The following is a 13,563-nucleotide window of genomic DNA, read 5'->3' on the forward strand; positions in this document are numbered from 1 at the left end:
TGTAGTTATGTAGTTAATTCTTTTCTGTTGTCCCTTCCTAAGGTAGCCATATCAGACACCTCCCAGTCCTTCTCTGCACGAGCATCTTCCTCTGCTCACTGTCACCTCCACCCCGACTCAGCAGGAACAGTGTGAGAAATGCCATCACTCTTCTGTTGGTATTAACAACAAAAAGAAATCATAGTTCCTTCCTCAGTACTTTTAATACCTGAAAATTTGCTCTCTTCCCCTCTGACATTCAGTTTACGCTCTTGGTAACCCACCAGTACCTTCCCCACTCACCTCCTCACCTTCCTCGGGTCCCGGGCCACAGGTGTTTAACCCCTAGTTGGGTGTCAGAAAAGGTGCTGCAACATGAGACAGCACCATGAAAATGAGAAGAGGTAAAACTACAGGCTGAAGTAGGATCGCTGGCAGAGCAATTTATTGGTAGCTCAAGGATTCCAGAGTAAAGCATGGACGTGAAAAGGTAGGAAATTGGGAAGAAACTGGGTGTCAATTTGGCAACGTAATTTTTGAGCATTTAGAGTTAGTAAAACAGTAAGAACAGGAGCAGTGACTACAGGTCCTCAGGCCTGGGCAGCTGTGAGCTCCCACCCAGCTCAGTGTGATGAGTCTTATCTCTGAGCTGGCAGAAAAAGGGCCTACCTGCATACTAAAAAAAAAGTTCAAAATATGTTATTTTGAGGAAGATATTACTTAGCACTGTTGAAAAATGTGCATGATTCCTAATAATCACCCAATGTCTAACAAGGGAGCACTTATGCAGATCTGTGTGCCTCTGTGCTGTTCTCTTCATCCACCTCAGTAACTCAGAAATCTGCTAATTTTGCCCAGACTTTAATAGACATTTGATGGAAAGCTAAAATAAAATCTCAAAACCTTTAGAAGATAATGTGGCTCAAGATTTTCTGAACCCCCCTACAGGTATTCCACTTATGAGGAAAGAACGCCTGCAGGACAAGGGTCAAAACAGAGGCAGAGGGAGAGCGATGGGGGGAGGTGTGTTTGGGAATGTTTGGGTGTGTTTGGGAATTCCCCAGCCACAAGGAAAGCTTTGCTTAGGAATAAGGAGGAGTCAAGAGGCTAAAAAAGGGCTTCACTCTCCTACCACTGCAACCGTACTGATGCTTTGAGGTGGTCCAGTGCTGGTAACAGCTGAGATCACCACGCTGGTTTCCGATTGATTTTTTGCTGTGGGTTGAGGTGGCATCAGAGCAGCTCCTGCTGGGTTACTGGGGCAACCCCATGATGTCATCCTCTCAGAAAGCATTGGATCTATAGGTCACCATGCCATCAGAGGGAGGCATTACACCAACTAGTGGTGCTTCACCTCAGAGCAGCAGCCGTGTCAGTGTTGAACTTGGACAGGGGCACTTGACCAACTGCATGGAATGACAGAGAAACGCCAGCTCACCAGCATTTACATTTAGCTGCAAGCTTCTTAAAATTACTAATGTTGCACACAAGAAACAAGGTTAACAAGAAGAGTGCTTAATAAATCTGATGCAAGCCCACCAGTAATCTTTGGAATCCTTTTGTATAATCATAACTTTCAGCAGGCCTAAAATCTAAACGGTGCCTTTTCCAGTTCTTTAAAATGTAATCTGTGTATTAGGCTAGCATTAAAAAAAAAAAAAGTCCTCATTGCAGCAGCTAGTTTTACTCCCAACAACAAAATAAGTAATGCAACTAGCCTGTTTCCTGAGGCACTGTATTGACTGTACATCAAAATGCCTCTGAGCAAAATCCTCAGTGGTAATAAAAGGGCTCCCAAGACTGGTCCTGGAGCAACTCATTATGTGAACCCTCATTACAACAACTTCAAGACCTTCATCTTTATTTCAAAAGTAGATTGCAGTGCTGACAGACTAAGCAGAAATAGGTTATGGGACAGAGGTAGCCTTTGCAGTCTAAGTCGTGTGGTGCATCTATGTGCCTATATTCATAAAATTGATGAGATACATTCATATCTATCTATAATGACAACTTGGGTAAGAATTTATTCTGCTTCTTGTTTGAACATTTATTGTGCTTTTCTGTGTATTTTGAATACATACAAGTCAGTGTGTTGGTCAATCACATAGCAGCCTTTGTTGACTGCTGTTAAGGATAGAGAATACCTCTGTATATAGCATATATATATAACAGTGGGTGTTAAAAAGCATGGATTATTATATCCCATAAGTGAAAAAACATGGCTAAAGACTGGATTTCTTAACCAAGGGTAGCCTAACTTCTTTTTTGTCTAATAACACCGGTTTGGTACAGGGTCCTGAGCAGAACAGTTCCAGTAATTCCTTTTTAAAATACTTTTTCTTCCTGATATAGCAGAAAAAATAACTACTCAGTGAAGCTAAATGCCACAAATGCCAGCTTTAAATGACAGGACTTCTTTAATCCGCCTAAAGAAAAATGAAATTATCAAAAAATAGTTTTGAGGTTTTCACCTTTTCAATGATATTTGCTAATCTGCTGAAGAAAAAAATACTGTGGGAAGTCAGTTTAGGGGATTGGGGGAGGAGATGTAGTGGTTTTGTGGCTTCCAGTAGGTAAAGTAATTAGAATTCAAAATCCAAGGCAGCCAGACTTCAAAGTGAAAAGATCATAGAGTGCAAATTATTCTGTTTAGAGCTGTGCATTGAAAGAAACAAAAATGGTCATCTCTCCCAAGATAGCTTTAAAAGGTGATTCTGAATAGATGTTTATGTAGGGTGCACTTTTGAAAATCAGTTTTGCTCCTGTCTAGAGGTTTGTTTGAAGTGCTGTCACTTGAACTTCTTTGTGTAGTTAATCTTGAATAAGGTCTTTGTACAGGTGACTGTATTTAAGGATAGTTGGTGGAGATAGAAGAAGGGATAATACAGTGTGAATTTGCAAATAGCTTTGGAACATGCAATATTTCTGCTCCCTCAGCTCGACAGAGGCTTCAAAGAGTTGGATGAGCAACAGCACCCTCCATAACTGCATCCAAAGCAGTGTGGGCAGCAGGGGAGGGAGGGGATTCTGCCCCTCTGCTCTGCTCTGCTGAGACCCCACCTGCAGTGCTGCCTCCAGCTCTGGGGTCCCCAGCACAGGAAGGACATGGACCTGTTGGAGCGAGTCCAGAGGAGGCCACCAAGATGATCAGAGGGATGGAGCATGTCTCCTATGAGGAAAGGCTGAGAGAATTGGGATTGTTCAGCCTGGAAAAGAGAAGGCTGACCTAAATGTCATCTTTTAGTACCTGAACAGAGCCTACAGGAAAGATGGAGAGAGACTATTTACAAGGGCACATAATGACAGGACAAGGGGGAATGGCTTCAAAGTGAAAGAGAGTAGGCTTAGATTAGATATTAGGAAAAAATTCTTTCCTGTGAGGGTGGTAAGGGACTGGCACAGGTTTCTCAGAGAAATTGTGGATGTTCCGCCCCTGGCAGTGTTCAAGGCCAGGTTGGATGGAGCTCTGGGGAGAGGGAGAGGACAAAACTTTAAAAAGTGCTGAATCCAAGCATGGGAAAGATGCACTCACCTACACCCCTAACAAGCACACAGGTCAAACTCATCTCCATTAGCCTGAAATCCTCCTGTATATATTTTTTCCCAGCAGCAAATGAGCACTTATTTTTTTTCATTACTGTATGTACTTAGGAAGCTTTCCTTTACAGCAGTTCCATCCAAACTGCTTTCTCAAGAATTGTATTTTTTCTTCATAATCAACTCTTGAGAAGGGAAGGAGGTTAATTTTTGAGGGCATTATAGTGCTGATGCTTTATATTGACAGGCAAAGGAACAGGAAGGAAAAGGCATGGCCTTTTTTTTCTTTTGCTTCGCTTTGTACAAAAGATAACAAGATTTCTCACAGCAGTAACTAACAAGTGATCATGGCCCTGGAGGAGGCAAGCAGCATACGTCCCCATGAGGCATAGTCTGGCTAGGCTGGCCTTCAATGAGCTTCTGTAAACATCAGCTACCTCTAACACTTCATCCTGAGATGAGGGAGATGAGGAGGGGTGGAAGGAAGTCGAGTCTTTTCCAGCGTCGCCCCACTCCCCTCCAAACTAAGCTGTAATTCTGTGGGTTTAGATAGCTCCATCAGGAAAACAAGAGCTGGGTTTGTGAGCAGCAGGCGTGGGACTGGCTCCCTCCAGCCTCTGCTCCCAGCAGGGCAGGGCTGACAGTGGCCTTGTTCTTGTGCTGTCCCACAGCACCCACCGCCTGCCCTGGGGCTCGCCAGGGATGGGGCTGGGGGGGGAGAACAGCCCGTACTGAGGGCGTGTGTCTGCTGGGTCACAGTGACCCACAGCAGAGCTGGCAGAAGGCCTTCAGCCCGGCCACAGAGACAAGCCCTCCCTGTTGCTCGTGAACAATTGCCATTGTTTTCTTTCAGTGTGACAAATGGCCAAGGTCCTTGGCTTGCGCTTGTTTTTGTACTTGTTAAAATAACACAGCACTTAAAGAGGAATTCGAGTTTTGGCATATGAGTCAAAGAAAGACACGGATCCAACGGGAAAAGCAGACCAGCTATTGCTGCCAGTAATGTGACAGTGTCCTTCAGTGTCAGAAAAACAGAACCAGTAGCCAGATGCTTTAATCCATGCCCTTATTTCTGCACCATCCTATTCAACCACAACAAATCTGTTAATTAACTGCATTGATCAAAATTAAGTGCCTAATGTTTAAAATCATCATTTTAGTGTTCGGTGCTGCATCATGATTAATGTAATCTCCTTGCTGGCTCTGGTTTTGTACTGCGTGTTGCTTAACAGAGAAGTTTTTCCACATAGGAAAAGTCATATGACAAAAATATTCTCTTAAAGGCAGATAATTTATACTCAGTGATAGGTAGCACTTGTATGTCTGTGAATCTTAATCACAAGTATATTCATTGTTCTATCTGGCCAGAATGCTTTAAAACAATTCCAGCAGTGACAGTGAGGCACCTAGTTCAGTGTCCTGGAATCACAAAATGGGTTGAGTTGCAAGGGACCTTGAAGCTCATCTCGTTCCAATGCTCCTGCCTTGGGCAGGGACAGCTTCCACTAGGCAAGGTCACTCAGGGCCCCATTCAGACCTGACTTTGAATGTATCCAGGGATGGGGCATCTGCCACCTCTCTGGACAACCAGTTCCAATGCCTCACCACCCTCACTGTAAAAAATGTCTTCCTTATATCAAATCTAAATAGAGCCTCTATTCAGTTTAAAACCATTTCTCATTGTCCTATCGCAACAGGCACAGCTAAAGGTTGTCCCCAGAGTTTGTCATCTTCAACAAGACCTGAGCAGGTCCTGCTAAGGAAGTGACCGTGGGGATGTGTTACTTCATGGTGAAGGTCAGCTTTGCCAATGTAGCTTTTATATTCTTCGTGTTGTTATCAGAGAGGCAGATCCTACACACTGCCTAGCTAAATGTGAAATGCAGCTTTTCACCCTGCTAAAAGCACACAGTTTAGTCATCGTTTATATTATTTCTACTTTGGTGCATCAATTCTTCAGCACACACTGTCATTTTCTATAGGGCTTTGTGAACATTTCGGTTTTGTTTGCTGGTCACAGACTTTTTTTAAGGTGTGACTGAAGCAAGACTAATCTTATTTAAAACCTGCATATTCTTTCTTGAAAAAAAATACACATTTTAATAGCTGATATAAGCAGGGGAAATAGCACTGCCCAGCACTGCAGTTTCCAGACTGCTCTGATCACAGCATGTTCCCTCAGGTGCTAATTTGTCTGCTTCTGGTGTACACTCCTCAAGACGAGGTGTCTGCTTCAGAGGCTCTCCTTTCTCACTGCCAGTGGCTGCGGCTCTGATGACCTCCTGTGCATATGCACGTTGCCATAAAGTCATGGAACCATCCCTGGAAGGATGCCTTCTCCTACTCCTGAGAGTCTGTGCCCAAAGCTGTCCAACCCACATAGCTCTGAGATTCCGCTTGTGCTGCACTGAAGAGGTTGCCCCTCTAAACATGGCTGGCAGGGCTGTCTGTACCAGGCTGAGTCCCCAACCCAAGCCAGGTGTACTGTGGGGTTTAACTGGCCGTGGAGGTTGGCTCCACCTGCTGCAAAGGAACCTTCTGCCCACGCAGGCCTTTGGCCACTAAGGGGGCAGGTGAGGGACATCTGTTCCCATCCCATTCACAGCTGTCCACAACAGAAACAACCACCACCGTAATTCATGGTGTTAAATGAAGTCAAAATTAACCTGGCTCATGTAGAAAGAAAGTGAGTCAGAGGACAGCTGAGGTGAGTTGCTGCCCTGCAAACCCGAGGAGGCTGCAAGGGCCTTACAGTGCTGGAGATGGACTGGGACCAACAGCTGCCTCTTGCTGCTCTGGTAAAGCCCCCCCATACCTGCTGTCATGTCACTGTGCTTCCATCTTTGAAGCACTTGTAGACCACCAGCTGACACCACTGGGTAGGGGGAGCCCTTGGAGACGGTTCTCCTGAGGACACAGCCAAAGTTCCAGCTTCCATGAGATGCTCACACTGGAAAAACCCTTCCCCTGAGCAGCCAAGTGCGGTGAACACTGAACTCAGACTAGAGGGAGACACCACAGTTGGGAATTACCCCAAAACAGGGTTGGAAGCTGGTCAGGATGAACAGAGCCTGCTGGCGCATTCTGGCCCCCTGAGTAGTCCATGTTGTTTCTCATACAGGAGCAGACAGACCAGTCAAACACTGAGTAAGGTTAAAAGACAGTATCTCTGGTAGCTCGTTCAGTTAGTTCTATCTATTGTGGGAATGAGGGGGAGGAGGAGGAAAGCATAGGAAAAAACCATATGTGATGGTCTGAGCAAAGACTATCTCATCATGACTAACCACAAAGGCACAAACCACACTGTGCTGCTAACTTTAACTCTGGCATGGCAAACCAAAATGCTTCATTTTGCAAACTTAGTTCTACATGCTGTATTTTCTACAGTGCCTTTTTGCCAGTTTTAAGACACCTTTCAAAATTTTGAGCTAAACCAGGAAAAACTAAAGATATTCCTTTCTTGCGTCATATTCAGATGCAAGATCAGATCTATCCAGAAACATGTAGCATGTTGAAACCTTTGCTTACACTTGTGGGAACGGTAATTTCATGGTGCTCTGACAGAGCCCTCATTCCCAAGCCTTTCTTGAAGCTCCTCCAGTAAACAGGGACTAAATGACAACCTCAAACGAGGAGCATGCACTGACTGTGGGTCACTGAGCAGCTCTTGCACTCACTGTTGTTCTCTCACTTGTTGTTCTCTCACTCACACACTCACCATCAGGGATCAGCTGAGGCAGGAATGCATCTCTGGAGATCTCCTGGTCCAAACCCTGCCCAGAGCAGGAACAGCTAGAGCAGTTGCTCAGGGACATGTCCAAATGGGTTTTTAATATCTCAAAGGTTGGAGACTCCACAGCTTCTCTGAGTATTCTCTTCCAGAAGTTTCCATTACAGAAGACAATTGTTTTCTTACATTAAATGGAATTTCCTGTATTTCAGTATTTGCCCACTGCCTCCCATCATCCTGTCACTGAGCACCACTGACAAAAGCCTGTCTGCCTCTTTACTTTCCTCATCAGGTAAACGATTCTATGATTTGTACCCATGGTTCAGATCCCCTTAGGCCTTCTCAGTCCCAGCTCTCTCAGCCTCTCCTCATAAAATGGATGCTCCAGTCCCTTAATCACCTTTGTGGCAATTGACTCTCCAGAACATCTCGTGTACTGGGGAGCCCAGCAGTGGATTCTCAGGCTAAAGCTCCTTCAAAGTAATAAAGCCACTTCCTGACTACTGACCTTCATCAGTCCCCAGCAGGCTAAGGACACACTCAAGTTTTCACCTCCTGTCATGGTTGCACCACCTTTCATTGTTCTTTGGCTCATTGTAGCCAAACCTAGTCAGAGCAAGGCAGTGAAGTTGTCTTCACCTATAGTCTCTCTTTCTACCCATGTTACTGAATTTTTTGGGGGGTGACCATGTGCAAATCCGTTACCAGTAATCTATCTGTACTTGCTTCTTCAACTACAAAATGTGGCAATACTGAATTAGATTGCAAAGCTTGATCTGTTTATGTCTGAGAGCAGGTACAGCTGATAATACAGAGCATGAGTGGTAAGTGTGGTGCTTTGTCACCCATAACAGGATGGCTTTTTCGCTGCCTCGGAGAGGTAAATCTGCTTGTGTTGCTCTGTAGCTCGAAGGTGATGATAACTACCCTCTCCCTCCACCACAACAGCTGCATGCAATTAGTTGTAAATATTCCTATTATTTTCCCTTTGATATGAGTCAGCTGTTTTATATCACAAGTCTGTACACCACCTCCATTTGGAACTGCTGCTCCTTGGAACCAGTTTGTACCTCATAGTATGTCTTGTGCTAAGAACTACACTGAAATTGGAAGCCCTGGGCTAAAACACTGATAAAAGAGGAAGAAAAGTAATATTTCAGTCTCCTGCTTCAAAAATCCAGTATAAACTCTCAGCCAACACTGGCATTTATGAAAACAGTGCAGAGCAACTTGTCTGTTGTGTCACTTTCCCTTTATAAACTCTGAAAGGTACAGTTGGGAAGGACAGAGGAGTCATTTGCAGGGAAAAGTTGAGATCTATCAAGACAGATCAGGCACACTGGCAGATGACAGTGTAATTAAAAAGACATCCTGAACACTGGAGTACCTGTTGTTTTCAGGACTTTTCTTCCCCATTATCAAGTGGAGGATGCTTGACCTCACCTGCAGTGCTGCATCAAGCTCTGGGGTCCTCAGCACAAGAAAGACATGGACCCCAAGAGGGATGGAGCCCCACTCCTATGAGGAAAGGCTGAGAGAATTGGGGTTGTTCAGCCTGGAGAAGAGAATCTTTGGGGTGATCTAATTGAGGCCTTCCAGTACCTGAAGGGAACCAACAGGAAATATGAAGAGAGACTTTTTACAAGTACCTGTAGTGACAGGACAAGGGGAAATGGCTTCAAACTGAAAGAGAGTAGGTTTAGGTTAGATATTAGGAGGAAATTCTTTCCTGTGAGGGTAGTGAGGCACTGGAACAGGTTTCCCAGACGAGCAGTGGCTGCCCCATTCCTGGAGGTGTCCAAGGTCAGGTTGAACGGAGCTCTGAGCAACCTGGTCTAGTGGAAGGTGTCCCAGTCCATGGCAGGGGGGTTGGAAGAAGATGATCTTTAAGGTCTCTTCCAATGCAGGCCATTCTATGATTCTGATCCAGGTCCAGAAGCCTTCAGTCAGCAGTGATGCAACTCCACCGAAATCCACTCTCTTGGCAAACCAAGAGCCTCCAGGTGCAGCAGCTTTTGAAGTGGGCTGCTTTGTGCTGGTATGGTGCTTTCCCAGCCAGCTGTGCCAAGCAAAGTCATTCCCACCACCCCATCTCCCCTCCTTCAGTACTTGAGTGCCCTGTCTCCCCACTGCTACCACCAAGCCAGCCCTGGCCTTTTCCAGACCCTTCTGGGAGCTGCTCCTTAAAGAGGCAGAAAGCCAGCTGTAGCCTTTGCTGTGTCCTCCTGGCTCACAGAGAAGCACCCAAGCCTGGGCAGGGCGGAGGGAGGTCGGGCAGACAGCAGGAGTGAGCTGGCATGTTGGTGCAGCCGGTCGGCCGACGCTCCATGTCTGCCCGGGGCATAAGGCAGGATGAGGGGGGTGTGCTGCCAGCTCACACCCTGCTTACCCCATAGGAGATAAAAAGCTGTAGTGTTGTTCATACTGCACATTGTAACCAGCAGGCCCAAATGTTCTCGATAGCTTTCTATCTTCCCAGGCTTCTGTGTTTTGCCCTTATGCTGAGCCCTTCTTGCAATCCTCATAAAGAGTGCAGAACACTGCAGAAACAGACTGAGGAGTAAAGATTTATTTTATCATTGTTAACTCTGAAGGATGAAGGTGGCTAAGAGGAGAATTTCACATATTATCAAAGGTGCTCAATGTCTTGCAGGGTCAAATCCTGTATTATTTATGACAACTTTTCACGTTTTCTCTAAAGCACAGTCTTGAACTGTAGCAACTATAAAATCATCACTTGGAGCTTATGAATTCTTAATATGATCAGCCCTGATTACATACCTGGTCAATCAAGTGGTGCAGCAATGTGTTTGTCCTCATTTATGTCAAGACCTGGAAATAGCAAGAAGCTAGTGCAATGATCACAAATAAAGAGCTCACTCTGGGGTGAAAATTAGAGTGGAATAAATTTAGGAGGCCCATTTCTGTTAAAAAAAAATTTTTGAAAGCTGCATTGGAGTACATCTACTGTCACAATGGTGTTTTTGAACACACAAAACAACTAGCCTGCTTCTGTATTAGGATACTTGAGTATAGCCACTCATTCCTAGGAAGAACTGCTGAAGTTTGAAGCCTTGTTTATATGCATCCCAAACCAAAACTAATAACTTAGTTTTTTTAAGGACTCCACAAAAGTTGTTGGCTGCCAGTGTTGTTATTTATTTAGTGACACACACATAAAATAAACCCCCAGAACACAGCATTAAAGACAACCTATAATTAAGTTGGCTTGATGCAACATGCCAGAATAATCCAAGGGACCTGTAGTACGGCCATTTTCTTCAGGGCTTCTTGGATGTCTACGTATACATACAATTAGATTGTGTGGAGCTCTGACATGTTTGGCTCACTTAGAGGATATGTGTTGCTTTGGTGGCTATTAAAATGCTATTTGATCCCTTTCCACCAAAAAAAAAATATTGAGTACACTGGGACATTGCAATGAGAAGTATTTAAAACGCACTAAGAAAGTCCTAGGTCAGGCATTCCTAGGACTAGATGGTTTCTGGAAGAGTACAGAGGCAGCTGTAATTATTCTCCCTGCAGTGAGAAGTGCTTATTCACAGGCCTGAACATGCCTCTTCCCCAGCAGTCCCTGAAGTTTTAGTGTGGGAAGGACCAGTGTGAGCCATTAACTGAAAGAACCGAATGATAACAATCGTCTTCCTAATGAGAACAAGGGACATCATTGTCTCAGTGAAGGTTTCCATCCATTTCCACATAGGTCTCACTCACAGGAGGCTCATGTGATGATGGTGTCATTCACCTTTGAAACTGCACATACATTTCTGCAATAGAAGTGTAGAAGGGATATTGGAGGCGGGGAGGGCAGAGAGGGGGATGCTTCATCTGTAACCACAAGGCTGCTATAAATGCTGGGTCACAGTTATGGTCCTGGTATCCTCTCTGCAACACTGAATGCCCAGGAAAGAAGCTGAGAAGTCTGCAAACATGTCATGACACTTCCCAGAAATAGCTTCAGAGCTTTGACCCACCTGATGTTGTTTCTGAGCCAATGCCAGTGCTTTGCCACAAACAATATGAGACGTCAGATAAAATACATTCCAAGCTCTAGCACCCAGACAAATGAAGAGTAAAACAAAAGTTTCTGTGAAGTTGTGTCCATTTCAAGGAAGCTGGTTTTTTTCCACTTAAGAAATCCAGAATGATCCAAAAAAGTATTTCAAATCTTAATGAAGATGTGATTGCACACATTTGAGAAATATATTGCAATTGTGTGACATGTCAGTGGTGAAAACCAAAAGCAATATTCATAGAGCAAAATTATGCCTGAGATTATTTGGTCAAAGGTTGGACTCAATGATCTTGGAAGATTTTTCCAACCTAAATGATTGTATGATTTCATGGCAAAGGAGAGATGTGCAGTGCAGGTCCCCACTCAGCCAGCTCAACTTCAAGGGCAGTTCCACCCTTCCCAAGGTGTCCCATGCTCTCTAGACCATATATTGTGAAACCAAGCCAAAATCAGAGGAACCAGTGTCAGACCAGGACCTCTGTAGGTGTGAGTCGTTCAGTTCAAACCAGCTCTCCCCCGGCTGACAGACATCAGCTCCCCCAGCTGTCCTGATTGCTGTCACAGGACCAAGTGTACTATTAAAATGACTTGCACTTGTGCACACACGCAGAGCATTTACATTTCCTAACAGTGCTGCGAATCTCGATTCTTACTCTCCTCCTGATACCTACAGAGGAACAATTTAACACCTGGAAAAACTTCCGCTGGGAGCCAAGAGCTGCAGTACAGCTGCATGCAGTGTCCCTAAGAACGTCAGCAGGACAAAAGCTCTCTCTAGTGGTACATTTCAGTAGTTGCGCTTTTCCTTTCCGCCCCTTCCAGGCTCGCTGAGCAGCCCAGTGCTGTCACTCCCTTACCTGAGGAACCCACCCCAAGGTGCACCAGCATTAGTGACAGAGCTGGAGGAAAAAGAGCATGAGGCATCGTCCTGTTTGAACAAACCAGCACGCACCTGGGATAAGACAGAGTGTAGATGGTGAACAGGAAACTGTATCTAAAGCTGTGAGGTCAGAAAATTCCCATGTATTGGCATTTATGAGTGCTTCATACATATCACTAAGCCCAAACACATCCAGGAGCTTAGGAAACAGAAACTACCCCAGGTTTTAATGATTTACTTGTTCTCACGGGAACAATTTCTTACCACAGCAAAATATAAGCTGGTTGCCTTTTGAGCCACAGGGGAAAGCTTGGAACAAACATACTTATGTTCAAATCCAATTTCTATACATTGCCCTGGCTGCTGAGCAGCTATCACTCTAAATTCACTTGCCACTTCCAAAGTGTAAACATAACAAGTAAGTTAATGCCCTGGGAAGTAAGGGGGACAGAGATAGCCACAGCCTGTACAAACTGCAGCTGATTTCCTTGAGTACAGTTCACATCAGTAGAAGATTTATCTTTAATAAGGATGGTGTTAGTGCAGCTAGCAATAAATTATAAGACAATATGTTTTCCTGTCCTTTTACATAATATCATTATGCATCTTCTTTTAGGGAATATGTTTTAAAAAAATCTACAAGACCAAAGATACACAAAACCAAGGAATACTTCAGTCTTTAAGTCAAAAGCTAAGCTACTGACTGTGTTGTTTCTGCACATGCACATAATATTCAATTGCCTGCCAGCTACAGCCCAGTTACATTTGAACACTGGGAAAAAATTCAGATGTCACACAGAGAGTCACATTATGGCTGTCTCCTCATTAGCATTTATCTGTATTCAGCACAGGTTTGCCATTCACCGTATCGTGTGACCGAGGGATTTCACAGAATTGCCTTTGCATTCCAATGACCTTTTTGTACCTTTTAGTGCACACTAGGAGAGACTGGAGCCAAAAATATCTACATAAGGCTCAAAAGTTCATCTGATTGCTAGTAGGTTGTTATATAAATCACTGTCTTTTGTACATATATATATATATGTATGTATATATATGTACATACACATATGTATACATAGACTGGATTTTTGCTTTCTGCATAATGAACTAACATATGACTGGGAAAATCACATGCAGAATTTCAGACACATGACTTCAGTAGAACTGTTCATAGGCACAAACGAAACAGAGTTCAAGAAGAATTTGGATGATACTCTCAGGTGCAGGGTGTGACTCTTGGGGATGGTCCTGCACAGGGCTAAGGGTTGGACCCTGTGGGTCCCCTCCATCTCAACACATTCTGTGATTCTGTGAAACATTTGCTTAGGCACTTGGTTAGGGTTAAGGTCAGGGTAAGGGTTATACTGATACCCAGACATCTTGGAATGATGTGCAGGG

Source organism: Manacus candei, unplaced genomic scaffold, assembly GCF_025592945.1.
Source record: "Manacus candei isolate 608988 ecotype Guabito, Panama unplaced genomic scaffold, ASM2559294v1 h1tg000014l, whole genome shotgun sequence".
Taxonomy (NCBI): domain Eukaryota; kingdom Metazoa; phylum Chordata; class Aves; order Passeriformes; family Pipridae; genus Manacus; species Manacus candei.